Here is a 19,024-nt window from a genome sequence, read left to right as displayed (position 1 = left end):
TATTGGTCAGTAATAAATTTGGACAATAAATCAGGAAAGGTTTCTGAATGTTGTAGAATAGGCTAAGAAGATGAGGAGACTTCAACATCTTGTGTCAGGACAGAGCTTGCTAAAATGATGAAAGAGATTAGGTTTAGGAGGGAAGGGCTCATGAAGCTGAAAACTAAACTCATACCTAGATCTCACAATTACTAATAGTATATATAATAGTGTGGTGTGTATGTTGTAGACCTACCCTGCTTGTACTTGATTTTAACTATATGACTAATTCTCCTATAGAACTACTTTTATATTTAAAAAGTAAGCACACAATTATTTTATTATGTCTTTCCACCTCAGAGAAAGACAGCTGGGCACTGTGGAGCATCGCATTCATACTGGAGCGTGTGCAGCTCAGCTGGTTTTAGAAGCATTTGGCTAATGCTTGGATGTTAGTAATTAAGGCAATGTAAGGCCAGTGATGAAGAGCAGCCTAACAGAAACTTGCAATGACATATATTAATTACTTGCAAAATAAATGTTTGAACAAAAACTGTACTGAATGGAAGGAAATGGCTACTTGCTAAGTTCAAAACAAATGACTTCACAGATTTAAAAGGCAGAAAAAAGTCAGCAGCTTTTAAAAAGAATCAGAAAGTAGAAACACTGATACACCTAAAAGATAGGTATAAATGTTTAAACGGAACCACTACAAAGAAATGAAACATTTTTACATCGTGAAGCAGAAGTAGTTCTGTGAGTAATGGAGTTTGCAACGTACCTTTGCAACAGAAGTCCTCCACTGACATCATACTCATTGAAACAATAGTTGTCACATAATGAAATGACATAAAATGATACCAAAAAAAGGATTTACGGCAAAAATACACAAAATTCAGTTACAATGCATTTTAGTTCCTATACAACATATATGCTTATGGAAAAACATTTTCTCTATTTGGTGTAGACAGCAACTGTAAAATGGAATGCATCAAAAGATCATTGAGTTTTCTCTTCTAATTAATCTAGAAATCAGGGAGACCTTCAAACTAAATTTTCAAGGGACCATGAGCTCCTGACACAAAGAGAAAGTAATGGTTGTAATTGTTGCTTCTGTTGAATCTCTAGCAATTAATTTTATCTTCTTGAGATATACTTCTGTATATATAATGCCAATTTCAGAAAAATAAGTACATCAGAATATATGTATTGTATCCAAAAATATATATGCTATATTGGAAATATTCTGCTCTGCAATTTCTCTCTTGTTGAACAAATTCCTGCTCTTTTCTACTTAAATAATACTATATTGGAAGCTGACTTTCATTTCAATGTAATTTCTATTCATAACAAAGATGGTGTTCAAAAGAACTGTAATTTTCTTTTGAAGTTCTTAATTTTCTTCTTTCTTTCAGAGAGAGTTGAGATATAAAAATAGAAATGCATTTAATGGTGCAAAATGCCTAGGGGCTTACAGCCTGCAATTTAATGTTTTATTCATAATTTCCCACAGTAATTGTAGTTACTTGTTGATCTTCATGCAATTCTTTTCAATATTGTTTGGAATTTAAAATTAATTACACAATTTTTTTTTTCTGGATTTTCAAGATCAGTGTTCCAGTCACAAATCCAGATATCCGTATGCAATTCACAGTGAGCATTTCTTGCAAAGTGCTCAAATACATGAATTATTTAATAATTCAGTTGTTCATCTGTTTCTGTTTGTGAGGACTGCTTCATTTCTGTAGACACAGTAATGTCCTTGATTTGATTTTCATACATATTGGTCTAACTTAGATACTGGTTTTGTGAGATATCTTAGGTTGAATAACAAACAAAATAATTGTGAAGGCTATAAAGGAGAATCTCCCTTTGCAACTTAACCTGCTCCACAGTACTTAATTTCCACTGAGTTTTCCATTGGACAAATCAAATCCTGTTCTGCTGCAGACAATGAGCCAGTGATGTCTCATATTCACATGGCACTGCTGTTTTCTCTGTGTCTCTGAAGTACTCTTATGCTACATTTTCCAGCAGACCTCATAGGGTATTTTAGTCAACCAAATTCTTCCTTGGATCTTTGGAAATGTTAACTGTCTCAATTTTTGACTATTTCTCACAAGAGACCACGACGTAGAAATCTGATCACTGCAGTTAATGTACATCAATTCATATCAACTTGATCTCTGTATACTTTTCCTGATACAATTTATTTCCTTTTTTGTCTTGCAGACTGAAATAAATGTCCCATCTGCAGATGAGTTATTTTTGCGTAGCTTTTCTTACATTAGATCTTTGTAATATTCGTTCTGCTCATATTGCTTTTTTACAAGTGTTTTCTTGCTCTGTATCTTCTTCTTAAATATTTTATTAACTTCTTCAGGCTGTCCGATTTTAAACATTTCTAGAAGTTTAACATACCACTTGGGCCATGCAGCTATTTGGGAATTCCCATTTACAGCTGGGCAGTAAATGTACTTTCAACTAGACCATCTATTTCAGGGTGTGCTTCTCTGACCTTCAGTTTCCATTTAGCAGTACTTGAATTCTACCACGGGAACTCGTTAGTACACATCTGTTCTTTGGTAAGGATAGTAGTCAAACCACTTCATCAAGCAAGGTATAATATTCTCTTTTATTTAAGTATAACGTATGCTTTATGCTGCAGGCAATACCAGTTAATCAATTACACTTAGTACATATCTAATTGTACATCTTTATGTTAGGTGAACAGTCAAGAACTGTCATGTTTAGTTTGGCCTCTCATGTTTATTGAAAAGAATAATGATAACATTTTAGGAACAAAATCGAAGAATTTATTGCAGAAATTTTCCCTAGTTGCTAATGAGCAACACCAAAGTTACCTGTTGCATCTTCTAGAAAATTCAGCTCCTTAAAAGCAATGAACTGAACTATTAAGAAGCACAAAATATGTACAACCTGATAAGAAATGTATTTTCTTTGTCAGATATATATGCATATTTAGTTGCAATGCAACTACCTTAGCTATAGAACATGGTTACTTTAATGCTAAAAGCAAAGTCATTGTGGAAAAATAACGCTTTCAAAAGAGTGATTATTTCCATTCAAGACTGGTCAGTCTTAACAGCATGCCCATGAAATTTATGACTGTTTCTGCTCTGATCTACCTTTGCTAATACACTCATTTCTGCGCTCACTTGCCATCCATCCTATTTCTATTTGTCTATTTAGCCATCCATTTCATCTGGGCAGAACTGCAGACAAGCAGCTCTCTGCTGGGCAGGCTGCCTTACCTGCCATTTCTTTAGTAGCCTAAGACCAAGAATCCTTGGTGAAGCATAATTGTAAGATATTCTATGTCACTGTCAGCAGTTATATTTTACAACTTTCATTAACTGAATATCTGAATATGTTGAAATAACAATATGAAAGGAAAGTATAAAGTATTGAATAATGACACTAAAAAAATCCATATAATTTCTTTTTTGTTGATCTAAGCAGCAAAATTTCCTTGGGGTTGTTGGGTGATAACCTTTCAAGGACACAAAATTAGAAATGTGTTTCTTTGTCATGGGCAAGATTCCATATGTACAATGAAAGAACATCGAGACTTAGTTTCCTCCTAGATCTACAACTGAATGAGGATTCAGAGAAGGGACTTCTGGATGATGACATAACTTTCACATCACGGAAAGACTGGTATGAAAAAAACTTACATAGCTAAAGAGTGTTGTATTTAGGCAGGGTCAGATACTTGGGATATTAACATTCCCTTTCCCTCCTTTTAAACAGGGAAAGCAGAATTATTTGGGTAAACAGAATACATTGTTAGCAGTCAGCCTGACTTCTGCAGGCAAGTCTTATGTTTGACATTCTAGCTGGTTTTTTATGGCTATGCAGTTGAGCATCTTCACTGAACTATTCTTAGAGTTGGAGATTTCAAGGAAAAACAATGGTGGCAATTTTCTGTGATGTCTTGTATAAGACAAAACATACTTTCTACATGAACACAACTAAACTGTAGTCAAAAAAGTTGTAATTACTTAGAACAGTTCTGTTTATCTTAACATTGAAATGAAGTAGTCTTATTTCCATCCCTATGAATTCATGTATGAAATATGAACAACTACACAAAACTTGTCAGAAAGGTGCTTTGGCAGAATTTACCTGAAAGAGCTAAATTATCTGGGCTGAATCAGTTGGAGGTAAACTGCGATGGCAGAAATAACAGTCTAAGGATAAGAAGAAGTTGGTACAATATTGTATGTGACACATTAAGTAAAGATGGGATTATTATTATTTATTATACAAGGGTTTGGTTTTTTCCCTTTCTCATTTTTTTCCCTTTCTCCTTTTTCCCCCTTCCTACCTCTTTTCCAAATGTGATAATAGTGGTTTCACATTATTGAGATGTTGAGGATGCTAAAGCTGAGGTAGCTCAGTGATTATCATTTCTTTGATTAAAGTGTGCTTTTTTAATTGTTATGTTTTTAGTATTATTTTAGCTCTGTACTAAGTATACAATTCTCATATTTCTGCAATTCCTGAATGGAGAAAATTAAGACAGAAGAATAACCTGTCATTCTGTGTCATGCAGTGAAGTGTATCCTGGATTTTGGGGTTTCAAGTAAACAGTTGGGTGTTAATCTTGTTTTGTCATAGCCAATTCCTGTCTCATAACTGGAGGTCAGAAAGTGATGTTAAATATCTTCCCTATCAGGAAAACACATTAGTTAATCTAATAAGCCTTCTGCTACAAATACTTTTTGCAAAACCAGTTATGAAATCTAAGGCTAACCAGAGCCATATAATCTGCATTCGGTGTGAAACTTAATCTAATCAATGATCTATTCTTTCCCTGAAAAAATGATCAGGGAACATGTGAACCCATAACTCCTTCCTGAATTAGATGCTCAGTCATAGAATGCATTTCAGAGTACCTTTAGCAATTGAATAATAGTGAACACATGGTAAAATGAAACTAATCATAACAAGAGTAACTGCTGAGAATAGAGATTGGCAGATAATTTGAAAATGACACTAAAACAAAAATAAAATACATCTTAAAGCATCAGCAAGAGAACTTTAGTTCATGTAAAATAGAATTTGCTCCATTTTCCATAGAGAGCCATAAAAATAAAGTTGAAATCTGTGACATATTTCATTAAAATGCAGCATATGCCTCCTAAATTAAATTTTGGTACAGGACAAACGTCATTGTGAGCTTTATATGTAAAATTTTACTCTTAACTCATTTCTAATAACAGAGCTATAAGGCATTCTAATAACAGATTCTTCATCTTAGCAGTGCAGCTTTCAAAACGGACAAAATTCACAATACTACCTAATTTTTTAATTAATGCAAGGTCTTTGTGTTGTCTTTTGCACAAATGCTTCCAGAAAATAAAGTAATTCTGTAAAGTAAGATGCTGTGCAAAGTCTTTTGAGTGTTTACATGGTAGAGTAATATAAATTTCTGCTCCTACTTTAGATTCTTTTTGATAAAGTCCCAAGTGCTGAGACAGATGTGTGAGGGCTGTTTACTCTCTCATATGTTATATTTGTACCACAAATATATTGAATATGTTTGTGATGGTTTTTTTTGCCATCTGTTTTATTGGGGAGGGACAGAACAGTAACTAGCAAATGTAAGATAGAATCCAGTTATCTTTCTACTCAGGAGAGGCACTTACCCTGCCAATGTGAAACCACAGGTGCCAAGGCAGATTCTGTTTGTATTCCTGGCAAAATCTGTAAGTTCTCATATCTGCAGTGGTGGTGCATTTTGATAATGAGAGTTGCTCTAACTTTCTTGTTCTGTTCAGATTCCTAAAGCATAGGGAGTGTTTTATTTTTCTTTCAGACTGTGTGTCACCTACAGCTTGCAAAGGTCAACATTTGGATGTTTAGGAATGAATTTGTAGCCTAGCTGGAGAATAAAAGGATTATCATTGGCTCATTTCTTCCTTTTTCTCTTGGAGGCTGCTCTTAGTGAATGTATAGTAGCTGCATTGTCCCTGCACTTTTCTGCAATATACCAAACACTTTAAAGAGCATGTGACCTTAAGGATCTATGCAGAAAGAAGCCTATCTAAAGGTCTGTACTGCATGCTGATGATTTTTTAGGTTTTGGGGTTTTTTTGCATTAAAACTAATTTTAAGGATTACTTGCTAGAACTAGCACTAGAGATCAAAAATTGTCATCAAAATTGAAGTCCTTAAGCCTTTCTGCATGGTTTTCTTTGTAAGAAAGTGGCCCAGGGAGGTATAGTACAAAAAGCATTTCCCTTCCTGTTACTAAAAATTTAAAAAAAAAAAAATTAAAAAAATTATAAAGAGAGAGAGAAAACAACAGAGAGGAAAAAACCCAATGAACATGTATAAAATGCACATCACTAGACATAAGGGGTGTGCTGATTGAAATACAACTGATACAGAAGGGCTAATCAGTCCTTTGTGGCATTTGTCGGGTGCTTCCTGTGAAGGGAAGAAATTCCTACGCATGGTATACAAATCCTATAGTATATAATCCAACTTAATTATCTACCATGCATCAGTGCAAGTCTGACATTTAATTTCATTTCATTCACAACCAGATTTGATAATTCATTCAACATATATTATTACATAGGTAACTAAGCAGAGCTAAAGTTAGGACAGGATTGCTATTTTTATAGAATATAAGAATTATTTAAGGGGTTTACCACAGAATATAGTATATTCAGAGAACAGTTTATTTAGGAGGAACCAAGTGATTGCTAGATCTCAGTTCTAATCACAGCTGAAGAGTACTAGAACAAGGTGCATAAAACAGATGCTGTTACCCTTTCACTTTCATCTTCTTTGGTTTTGGGCTGTGTCATCTTCCATGTCACAGCATAAATTGGAGTCACTGTAAGGCAGATAAATTACATGATTTGGGACCTGCACAAAAGATTCAAGATCACTGTAGAGACCCATCAGGCCTGAAGTCCTTCCCAGGTTCCCTCTAAGCTGTTCAACAATTAGTTGGCACCAATATATGCAGACTATCTAGTTACCAAGGATTATCATGCTAATGGTGATCTTTACATGTTAGCATATTTTTTTGCCCTTGATGGAATATACACATCTGTAATATATCAGCAAATATGTCATGTTTTTGTTTGCGTTTTTTTTTTTTTTGTGTGTTTTTTTTTTTTTTTGTCGTTGTTCTTTATTTTCTTGAATAATATAGCTATTTGATGAAGTTTGTTGTTGTGAGCCAGTGGGGTCTTCTTAGATGATTAAGTAATAATTTTTAATAGTGTTTTTCATAAATTAGGAAATAATAAACCCATGAAACTACAAATTCAGAAAAGGGTTATTTGTTAAAAAATACTATTTTCACTAGATTTTGTCTACAAAGCAGAAAAAGAAACAAATTTTCAAATCCTAAAAGATTTGAGACTGATTGAGAACAACATATAGAACAAACCTCTATGTGTACTTTGGGTTTAGTTTATCAAATCACAGCATAACTTTAAATGGAAACAAAGAGGTCTCACGTATTTTGCTGGCAGATAACACACCTATAATCTTAAGTAACACATAACTACTTACAAAAAATAGTTCTACACACACACACACATATAAATAAAATACCTTAACACACAACTACTTATAATCTGTTGCAGAACAATTACTAAAACTTCAGTGTGTTCAACTGGAAAGGAAGCTGGTGACACACGGTCAGTGCTATTTAAAATAACAGCCTAACAGTTGTGGCTGTTACAAGTGTAGCTTTTCCCATCTTCATACACAATATTAGCAGTTGTATTCACAGGCTTTAGAAGGTTGAACTTAATAGTAGAGCTAGAGGATGTTGATATAATATGCAGTAGTTCAGTAAGTCTTATTTCCTTTTAAATTCAGTAGGTAGTCATAAAACTGTGTTTTTTGTTAGAAAGTATACTTTTCCAGGGACATGTGAATAGACAACGTACACTGAGGTAGTTGCAGTTGAGTATAATGAAGGTTTGGCAAGGTCATGAGGTCTTAGGAATCCAGGCAAGGCTCAAGGCATGGCTCTTGTTTGAAATCTACAGATTAAGAGGCAGCTCATAAATTGTTAGAATAACTATGGCTTTCACCACAATTAAATGTAACTATTCTTTTTGTTACTGTTTTGCAAAAGAACTGACCCAGAATTTGAAAGCTCATCTGTAAGTATTATTTACTAGTTTTTCTGTGAAAACATGAGGATGGATTACTCTTCCCCATAAAACCTAATTTAGTATAGATGGAGTCTTGTGACCACATGCTCTCTGTCCTTCCTGGTCTGGTTGGCTTGCCTAGAAGCTGATCTGCATTGTAGCTAATCAAGATGCTTCGCTTCACCTCCCTTTTGTCAGCAGACAAAAGCTCATGTCAGGAAAGCTTTCAGAGGTAATCAATCCAGAAAAATAGATCAGCAAAAGGAAAACACGGTGAATAAATATTTCATTGCACTATGTAAGCCTGTTGTTTTAAATAGCAAAACAAACAGCTTAGGCTGTTTTCTTTACATATTTTAATTATTCATTATTTTGTATACAGACAATATGTATGTGTTCATATGCAAGTATCATTCCAACATTTGGGATGATTACTGCAGTGTTTGAAAGCACATAAGTTCCTTGAACCTCATCATGTTTTGGTAACTGCTTCCCAGAATGCAGTGATATGTCATCTCAATGTATTAATATACTCTCACTAGAGCATCCTTTCCCACTAATATTATTATGGCTACAGAAATTTGTCCCACTTTACTGAATTCAGATGTGGCCATGGGCTTGGCAACAGGGGTTATACAATCCTGACATCCTAAGTAATAACAGTAGATGTTTGAAACAACTTTTTCTGTGGTTTACACTACTAGGAATATCATTCTCAAATTGGGAATCAACAGTGAACGTGCACATGTGCCTTATATTTAGCATAGATGTTTCTGTGGCCTGTAGGAGACTATTGTGTGGGTATGCAACTAAGAGGAACATTTATTTCCCAAGAATTTAAAAGCAAAGTGTCACACAATGAGTGACTTCATGGCAGTGTAATCTGATTATGACAGTAGCAACTATGGGAAAGTAAAAATGGAATCAAAGTGATTATTAAAGCCTGTGGAATAATGGCTTGTGTTTATTATCTAATTGTTCAGTAAGAGTAGAATCAGACCTTCTAATTGTAAAAAGACAGGAGCTCTGAGCTGAGACTTTTTTTTCCTTCCTAAAGGAAAACATAAGGTAGATGCACACATTCTCCTTTTCCACATTTTTGTCAGATGTGTTGAATATTTTTTTGATGTTCCTACAAGCAAGCCACTAGGCATAAATAAATTCACAGTGAACTGCATGCTTTCTTTTCACAAATCTTGAGTAAGAATAATTGAAATGAGTAGCCATGCACTCACACAATGTACAGTTAGATCCCCACAGGCAGCATTTGTGACTGAATAGGTGCACAATTGTATATACTGTGGTCATATACGGTGACAGGTTTGACTTGTCCTACTCATAGAGCAGAATTGCAGCTATGATTCCTTTCAAAGGTTATACCAGTTCTTTAAATTATAAACATTACATTTTAATGTAAATACTCTGGTGGCTGTAAAATATATTGCTGTTTTCTCTTTTGTATATTTTATCACTACTTTAAACTAAGATTTTTACGTTTTGCATAAAATTTTAATGAAATAATGAAACTAACTATTTTCATTGAGTTTGATCTTTGAGCAGTTATTTGCTTTTACTTCCATTCACTGGTCATAATTTTAAGATTTCTTCCTGTGCTCTTTCCCAGTCTTGTTGTGAGTTATTTTTTGATTATTACTAAATGAAGGAGAGGTAGTTCTAATTTTTGTTTTCAGAAAAAGATTCAACCATTTGAGCTTTCTGTTTCAATGCTCATTTCATGTCTCTCTTGATCATTTTTTATTATAGCTATGGTAATTCCAAGCAGACTAGAAGTATGTACAAACTCATTTGAATTACAAAATTGACTGCAGCTGTGAAACTGTACTGTAAAAAGACATAATTTAGAGACTGAAATTTTTTTCTGGAACTATATTTCCATAAATGTTGCTTTGTTTCTAACAGACATCTTGTAGAAACTCCTATAGAATACCCATTTAAGTGTGACAGCTGCAGTTCCTTTCCAAACATGAAAATTCATTTAATTGTAACTGAGTTACAACCAGTTGATGACTGGTCACCAGTGGTGTTCCCAGGGCTCAGTACTGGGGCCAGTCTTGTTTAATATCTTTATCAATGATCTGGACAAGGGGACTGAGGGCACCCTTGGTTTGCAGACAACACCAAGTTGGGAAGGAATGTAGATTTGCTGGAGGATAGGAAGGCTCTGCAGAGGGATCTGGACAGGCTGGATTGATGAGACAATTGCCTGAGGTTCAGCAATGTGAAATGTCCTGCACTTGGGTCAGAACAATCTCAAGCAGTGCTACAGGCTGGGAAAAGAATGGCTGGAAAGCTGCTTGTCAGAAAAGGACTGGGGGGTGCTGGTCAGCAGCTGGATGAACATGAGCCAGCCTGTGCCCAGGTGGACAAGAAGGCCCATGGCATCCTGGCTTGTATCAGAAATACTGTTGCCAGCAGAACTAGGAAAGAGATTGTCTCTCTGTATTTGGTATTGGTGAGGCTGCACCTCCTGTGTCCAATTCTGGGCTCCTCAGTACAAGAAAGACATTGAGGTGCTGGAGCGTGTCCATGGAATGGCAACAAGGCTGGTGGAGTGTCTGGAGCACAAGTCCTATGAGGAGTGGCTGAGGGAGCTGGGTTTGTTTAGCCTGGAGTAAAGGAAACACAAGGACAACCTTATTTTTCCCTACAAATACCTGAAAGGAGGTTGTAGTCAGGTAGGGGGTCAGTATCTTCTCCAAGTAACAAGCAATAGGAATAAGAGGAAATGGACTTAAATTGTGCCAGGGGAGGTTTAGATTGGATCTTGGGAAAAATTTCTTCATGGAAAGGGTTGTCAAGCATTGGAAAAGGCTGCCCAGGGAACCGGTGGAGTCACCATCCCTGGAGATGTTTAAAAGACGTTGCACTTCAGGATATGATTTAATGGTGGACTTAGCAGTGCTGGGTTAACAGTTGGACTGGATGATCTTAGATGTCTTTTCCAACCTAAATTATTCTGTGATTCTATTCAGTTGCTTATTTGGAAAGTCCATTAGTATTTAGAAAGCAGGATTTCTTTTTAGTTTAAAGGTGAGGATGATAGAAAGAAAAACATCTCCATTCTATATTTCTAGAAAAAGATGAGATGGCTCTTACCTCTATACCAAATGGCACAACTGAACTTTAACTAAATCCTCCATGACCTCTTAACTCTTAATTGATGGCTGTGTTTTGATGAGAGGTAGAGATAAATCTTCTACACTGAAATATTCAAAGGAAAATTTTATCTTCTACTGAAATTAAAGTGTTTATATTTTCAGTAGCTATGAAGGACTCAGCTTTTGCTCTGCAGTGTTCAAGTCCATCTGGTTTTATGTTGTATGTTTTTAAGATTTCTGATCAAAGGATAGTATTGACCTTGGGTCATGACAAAGGTGGTATATGAAGGATATTGTATATATGACTGTGGTATTTGTGCTTAAAGGTGAAGAATACTACCTTCTCTAAATATGTGTGATAAAAACCCCAGGCTTTTCTTGTTGCTTACCACTGTAAGTTGACTCATGTATTCTTGTCATGTATTACAAGTATGTTCTCCAGGGCACTTTAGAAACATTTGCTTGCTGAGTGGATGGAAGTAGGATTTTATGGTCATTTGAGGAGTTCTCCAAACACTTTTATTTTCATGTGTCTTAGTCACACAAGAAGAGCCATTCTGTTCAATAACACCCTATTTCTGGCTTCATCTGCTTTCATTGTACTAACTCCTCTTGTAATGTGAGTTGTGATATACATCCAGTGGTTCTAAGAAAGCGTTTTCCTCCTTTTACAGCATAAGAGTTTTTTGGTGCCACATGCGACTTGATTCCTCACAGAAATTCAGCAGATTCTACTTTGGCAGGAGATGTCAGAGCAGATAGTTTCAGCATGGTTTGAATTTCAGCAAGGACAAATTCTTTGCAGTTAAAACAGTCTAATTCATAGTGTTCATTTATATTACTATAAATTCACACTATTTTATTACTGCTAAGTTTCAACACGTTTGATGGGATTTGACTATTGGGAACACCAAGGGACCAACTTGATGGATGAATTTTTGAAATTTTCCCCAGATCAAAAAAAGTCTAGCAACCTAATTGGTACTTTTTCTAAGCTATATTGCTAAAATATACATGCAACTTCAATATGCATACCATCAAACACTTGAATTCTTTCACATTTGAAACACGTTATATTCTGTTTGCCTTATCATCCATTTTGAATGAACTTCCTTCCAATATGTCTGACTGTCTTCCCAGACTCAGAAAATATTTATTAAATCCTTCAAACCATCTTCTACTACATTCCCTCATTTTGGCTTGCCTCACGAACAATATATCATACCATAAATTCAGTTTTTAGCTACTACCTCTACAACGTGTTTCTTTTATTATACTGAGGGCCATCATATTTTTATACACAAACTATTTTTTGAGCCAGTGACTATTCAGGGATAGTTTATACTCCCACTAATAGTCCTGTTGCATTGTGCAAGGATTTGTATGTGAGCAGCATGCCTAAAAATGACTGAAATGTGTCGAGCAGTGGAAATTTTCATTTTTCCCTCCTTTTTAATATCATCATAAGGTTTTACTGCAATAGTATAGGCATGTGTGTTGCACTCTTTTCTACCTTGCCTCTACAGGAAACTATTTCTTCTTCCATATTGGCATTCACAGTGTAGCGAGTTGTTGATGAGAGACACTCACGAGGAGTTTGGTGAGCTTGCAATTTTGTAAATAGTGCTGGATGCTTATGAGCATTCAGTGAGCGTTGCAGGGCCTGCACCTATATTCCACTGCCATAACTCATGGCACTCTTATCAAGAATACTTGACAGTTACATTTGGTTAGGGAGAAATGAAGAGCACTTGAAGGCCAAGGACTTTGTCTGTGAAGTTGGGAAAACAACCTGACTGGTGCTTTGCATCTGGGGATTCTTTCATGACTTCTGCGAGGACAATGGTGAGACTGTTCATAGTAATTGGAAACCAGAGATTTTTAGTGAACAGAGTGGCTTGCACTTAGCCTCCATGAGGTGGAACTGAGAGCTTAAGGATCACATATCCCCTATTCCTTTACTCATGACTATCTGTTAGTTCCCCAACAATTTTATGCTGTGCTGCTTTGATCTATGCTGATGTGGACCTTGTATGTTACTTCAGGGGCAATATGTTTTTCACTATTCTTGCAGATGATATGAAAATGGGGAGAGTGACTGATACACCTGAAGGATGTGCCGCCATTCAGTGGGACCTTGATAGGCTGGAGAGTTGGGCAGAGAGAAACCTAATGAGATTCAGCAAAGGCAAGCGTAGGGTCCTGCACCTGGGGAGGAATAACCTCAAATATCAGCACAGGTTGGGGGCTGACCTACTAGAGAGCAGTGCTGCTGAGAAGGACCTGGCAGTCTTGGGGGATGGAAAGTTGTCCATGAGCCAGCAGTGTGCCCTTGTGGCCAGGAGGGCCAATGGTATCCTGGGGTGCATTGGAGGAGTGTGGCTAGCAGGTCAAGGGAGGTGATCCTGCCCCTCTACTCGGCCCTACTGAGGCCACATCTGGAGTGTTGTGTTCAGTTCTGGTCTCCACAGTTCAAGAAAGACAAGGAGCTACTGGAGAAGGCCCAGTGGAGGGCCACAAAGATGATCAGGGGTGTGGAGCATCTCTCTTATGAGGAGAGACTGTGGGAGCTGGGCCTGTTTTGTCTTGAGAAGAGTAGACCAAGATGGGATCTCATTAGTGCAAATAAATATCTCAAAGGTGACTGTCAAGGGTGCCAGACCCTTTTCAGTGGTGCCCAGTGACAGGATGAGGAGCAATGGCCATAAACTAAAATATGAGAAGTTCCATCTCAACATGAGGAAGAACTTCTTTACGTTGAGGGTGGCAGAGCACTGGAACAGGCTGCCCAGGGATGTCGTGGAGTCTCCCTCTCTGGAAACATTCAAAATCCACCCGGACGTGTTCCTGTGTAACCTGCTCTAGGTAACCCTTCCTTGGGAGCGGGAGGCTGGACTAGATGATCTTCAGAGGTTCCTTTTAACCCTAACAATTCTGTGATTCTTGGAAAACACCGACTACATCAATGTAAATAGTGTATTAGTCCACTGGATTTACTCAGCCTGACCTTATCATATCAATACCTGTATTGACTATCCTCCTCTGTTCTCATGCTCCCCCTTTTACTTCCAATTGTAGCCTGGTGAATTGGCTATATAGAAAGTCTTTGATTAAAGCAGCTAAGATATTGCATACAATCACTCTTGCCCTGAAGGTAGACTTACACATTATTCCCACTTGAAAAAAAATTGTCTCTGAGAAAAACCAGGAAGGGTTAAGGAAAGTGAAAGAGACTTATTGTCAGTGGATTTTCCAAATGATGTAAGATGATTATGGGCTTCAGAGATTTGCACTAATTAGAATCTTTATGTGAGTAAACGATAAAATGAAAATGTTTTTGAACTCCCAGTTATTTATAGAGAAAAAACTGTATTCTGTTTTCTCTTAGAATATGTCTAGCCTTAACATGACAAATGATGCAGCTCACAATTTTCTTATGACACTCTCTGATCCAGTTAGAATCTCTTCAGAGAACATTAATACATTTATCCAATACTGAGGGGGGGAAAAAGGATGTAGAAACCTCAGCCAGAATTTGATATCCATGGTTAAATGATGGGATTTGTTCTGCTAACCAAAAGGCATATATCCATTCAAAATTCTCTACTTAGTGACCATGGGACACAAGGGGCCTGTGTCCTAACTCAGGTACAGAAAGTGAATTGTTCCCAGGAGTGAGGAGGTGTTGACTTAACTTTGTGATTCAGTTGCTGAGGTGTGATGATCGACTTGAGTCTTAGACAATGTATTGTCTGAACAAGGACTTTATGCTGTTTATCATTTGTGGACAGGCCTCATTTGAGATCGGGTCTCCAAATTCAAGAGGATTTAATTGCCTAGTGTAGTTAGGTGTTTTCAGAACTTTGGTAGACATCTCTGTGCATCTTAAAATAGCTAAATACCTTTGTAGTGTTGTCTAAAGAAGCGTATGTGACTCTAGATGGAGTTGAGGGCAGAACTGGAAACGGATCCAAGATCATTCAAGGTCCAGTCCAGCACATCTGCACAAATCATCCTTCCTCTTGAAATTTATTCAACTGTGTCACAATTCTGTGCTCAATTCATTAATTTTTAAAAACAGGTACTGTATACCTTAGAGTGAATTTAAGATTTAATATCTTATAATTTATTGATCACATTGAGATCTTCATTAAAAACACTGGATTGCCCTGAGTGTGCCCTTAAACTTACTTGAAACCAATATGTTTTAATAACTTGGCATAGTTGCTTCCGTTTTCTCCAGTGAGAGACCAATTTTATATTCAGTAGGTCTACAGTATTATTCAAACAGCTCTGCACTCCACTGACAACACTTGTAAACAAAACAGTACAGGAGAGAGCATTTCTTCAGACAAGACAGTCTATGACAATAGTAATAATTTTCAACAAATGCACATTCTAAGGAAGAGCAGATATCCACAGAGGACATCTAAGTTTTTTTTTAAAAAATCTGAACACATTCTGTTTTTGCAAATGGTGCAGTGTTTCACTTGCCATTTTCATGCCTTCAGGTTTAATTAGAATGCCCCTGACAGTACTTTCAGTATTTTAAATCTCCTTAAAGAATCTAAATATACAAAAAAGTATAGTTTACATTAATATAGTTTTCTCAGGAAAAGCCTTCTGTTTAGAGAAAATTAGGCATAATCAGGTACTGGCTGTAGACAAGACATGATAAGTGTTTCTGAAACTGCAATAAGCATTGAAGATTCAATTATTGTGATATTAAGAATCTGAAAGCTAGGTATAAAAGAACTTCTGTTGTCAGGGTCAGGTGATAGCCCAGATTCTATTTTTATTAATTAGTCAGTCTGAATGCCTAAAGCAAGAATAAAAACATTGTGTCCCTACAGAATTAAAATTTCCAGACTGAGCTCTCAGGGCAATGTTTCAGTCCTGTTGCTTCAGGGATAGAGAAAGTATGAGAGCATATTCTGTATGACATATATCTCTCTGGTTCTTAAGAGAAAACCTGTAAATTCCACAGTATTGGAATTACCTTCTTAACAAGTATTAATAAATATCTTAAATAGACTCATGAAATTGAGGGAGGAATCATGTAAAGTTCTGAACTACAGGACATTAAAAGACACCTGAGATTGCGACAAAATTCTCATTTAAAGAAAAACAAACATTGCAAAGGCATCAAATATTGTAAATTTGAGTATGTTTGTAATGAAAACCACAGCTTAATAAAGAGGAAACATCCAACCAGTTATGTGTCATGACTTTATTTGATATCACATGCATTTGTAGTATACATATTCTAATATCTTTTAGTAAGTCTATATAAATTATATATTATACTAACATATATTTGGAAGTCTGAAGGAGAAGTACTGTAAAATTTTACATATGTACATTTGGAGAGAACTTACTTTAATGGAGTATGGAGGAGTGGATGGAGGATTTCCTTCAACATTAAAAATAATTGTTATTTTACTGTTAATCTCAGGTGGAATTGGATTAAGACTTCATTTGTCATAAATGGCCATTCCCTACTCTCAAGTTCCTGGATACTTCTGTGTCACAGGAGGTTATTGCCTGACAATTGCAGAGTTTGAGGCTACTAAGGACCACGTGGAGCTTTTTTCCAACCTTGAAAAATGCTGCTAAGCTTGCTAACATCTCCCTTTTTTTTTGGTTTGTGTTTGTTTGTTTGTTTGTTTGTTTGGTTTGTTTTGTTTTCCCCTTCCTCCCAGATCCTTGCTTGATTAAGGAGGTGGTTTTATTGCATGAGATTTTGTGGGTAAGTGTAAGTGGGAAGTTCACTTGTGGAAAATGTGAACATCTGAACATTTTCATTCAAAAACCCTCCCTGAAATTTCTTTTGTTGTATGGCTGAACAATAATATTGATTTGAAAGTGTGTGGGGTTTTTAAACTAATATTTCCTTTTTCCCCCTTCCTGTTTTCAAATACATTCAAAACCTGAGACCAGGAAAAACCTATATATTTTTAGAGGCAAATTTTTTAATCAAGAGTAGGATGTTCTGGATTTTCAGTGCACTTTAAGAACTTGCAGAAGCACAGACTGCATAGTGCTGAATTTAAGTGTCAGTTCTATTGTCTTCTGATCAATAAGATCCCTTAAAGAATCCAGAGAGACTGACAAAAAAAGAAAAGGAAGTAATTTAGAGAGGAACACTGCAAATGCAGCAGTCATGATGCTTTGAGTGCAAAGCCTGTGTGTTGAGCTGCAGTAAAAGAAATGTAGGCTAACAGCCCAAAAAGGAGTAAAATATGTAAAAAAAGTATTTTTCTATTGACTGTGCCATATGCTGTACAAATTAACAATAAATTGCTTTTTCCAGGAATAGTAAGTATGATATGAAATGGAAAGTAATACTGAATGGTTTGATAGATGTGAAACAAATACTTAGAGTGACAAAGGATACTAATGAAGGGTAGTATACACTGCTGTTTTAATAGCCTGTCACCAAAGGGATATACTAAGGCCATAGAATGTATTTGCTGGTGAATGCTTTCTTTTTTTATTTTTTGGGAAAGAGAATATAGTTGGATGACTCCTGACTAAACTTATCAGGACTTAACTGTGAGCCTTTTTCATGTATCAGTAGTAAAACTTTCTGTCCTTGACCTTTCTGTATATTTTCCATTTAATCTTTTTTTCAGGAGAAAGGGGTGGGAGGGAGTAACAGGAGAGAACAGAAATGGAAGGGAAGGATAACAGAAAAGGAGGTGGTATATTTAACAGATATTGAGAAAACAGATTTTTTTCCTGTTTCTTCCACTGCATTTAAGCATGACTTTGGGCAAGTGAGGTAATGTTCTGGTTTCCAATATGCTTTAGTCAGTATCTTGAGTATTATTTGTCTCTAGGTACAAGAAGTACAGAAGAGATGTAAATATGTAAAAATTCTTATTTGGAACTGGTTTAAACTAGAGTCTTTCTAATGGCTGCCCTTGTAGATTGAAATGATGAATGACTGAATGACAGCCTCACTAAGGGTAGTAGCCTGTTTTGAAGTGCTTAAGAGTTTCATTATTTAGTGAGTCACATTTTGAATAGTTACATTTTTTAGAATTAAAGTATTTTGTTCCATCTTCCGTGTTAAAAAAAAAGAACCAAAAAAACCTTGATACTATGCAAATACACTTTATGATTCATATCCACAAACAATACCAACAAGATAAAAAAGAAAGACACAATGAGATATGTCAGATAAGATTTTAAAATCTTTGCCTGTGAGAAAGAACTGAAAATCCTGCACTTGATACCTAATGATAGAATATTGTCTCAAGTTTTAGAATTACTTTTGCAGTATATTTGTGATACTGTTACTAGAAAGCTATGGCTGTTCTTCTTCCCAGGATCTGCATTACCATGGTAGTTTTCTCTGTTATGCATATAGGACTGTTCTGAATTTTAAAAGATCTGGATCTGGCTGAGGATGAATAAGCAGCTGTAGGCTGCAAACACTCTGCTTGTGACTTCTACAGGAGGTCACAGCAAAAGAGAATAACTGATCAGTCACCCTGTTCCAAACCAGGCACAGGAAATCATTGCTTCTGCTATGCGTGGGCTTGACAGATGTCTGTCTGAGCATTGTGTATTTCTGTTCGACAGATGTCTATCTGATCGTTGTGCATTACTGTTCAAACGTCTCTGAAATTTTCAAGATAAAGACCTAAGAAACAAAATAAAATATGTGTGAAAGTGACACTGTTTTTTAAGATATAAAATAGAAAGTGACATGAGACAAGAGCACCCAAGATGCTTTTTTTTTTTGAGAAGGTTTGACTTTTC

The sequence above is a fragment of the Pipra filicauda genome, unplaced genomic scaffold, assembly GCF_003945595.2.
Source record: "Pipra filicauda isolate LSUMZ 115617 unplaced genomic scaffold, ASM394559v2 scaffold5_size6683894_pilon, whole genome shotgun sequence".
In the NCBI taxonomy this organism is placed as follows: domain Eukaryota; kingdom Metazoa; phylum Chordata; class Aves; order Passeriformes; family Pipridae; genus Pipra; species Pipra filicauda.
This window is presented reverse-complemented; position numbering follows the sequence as displayed.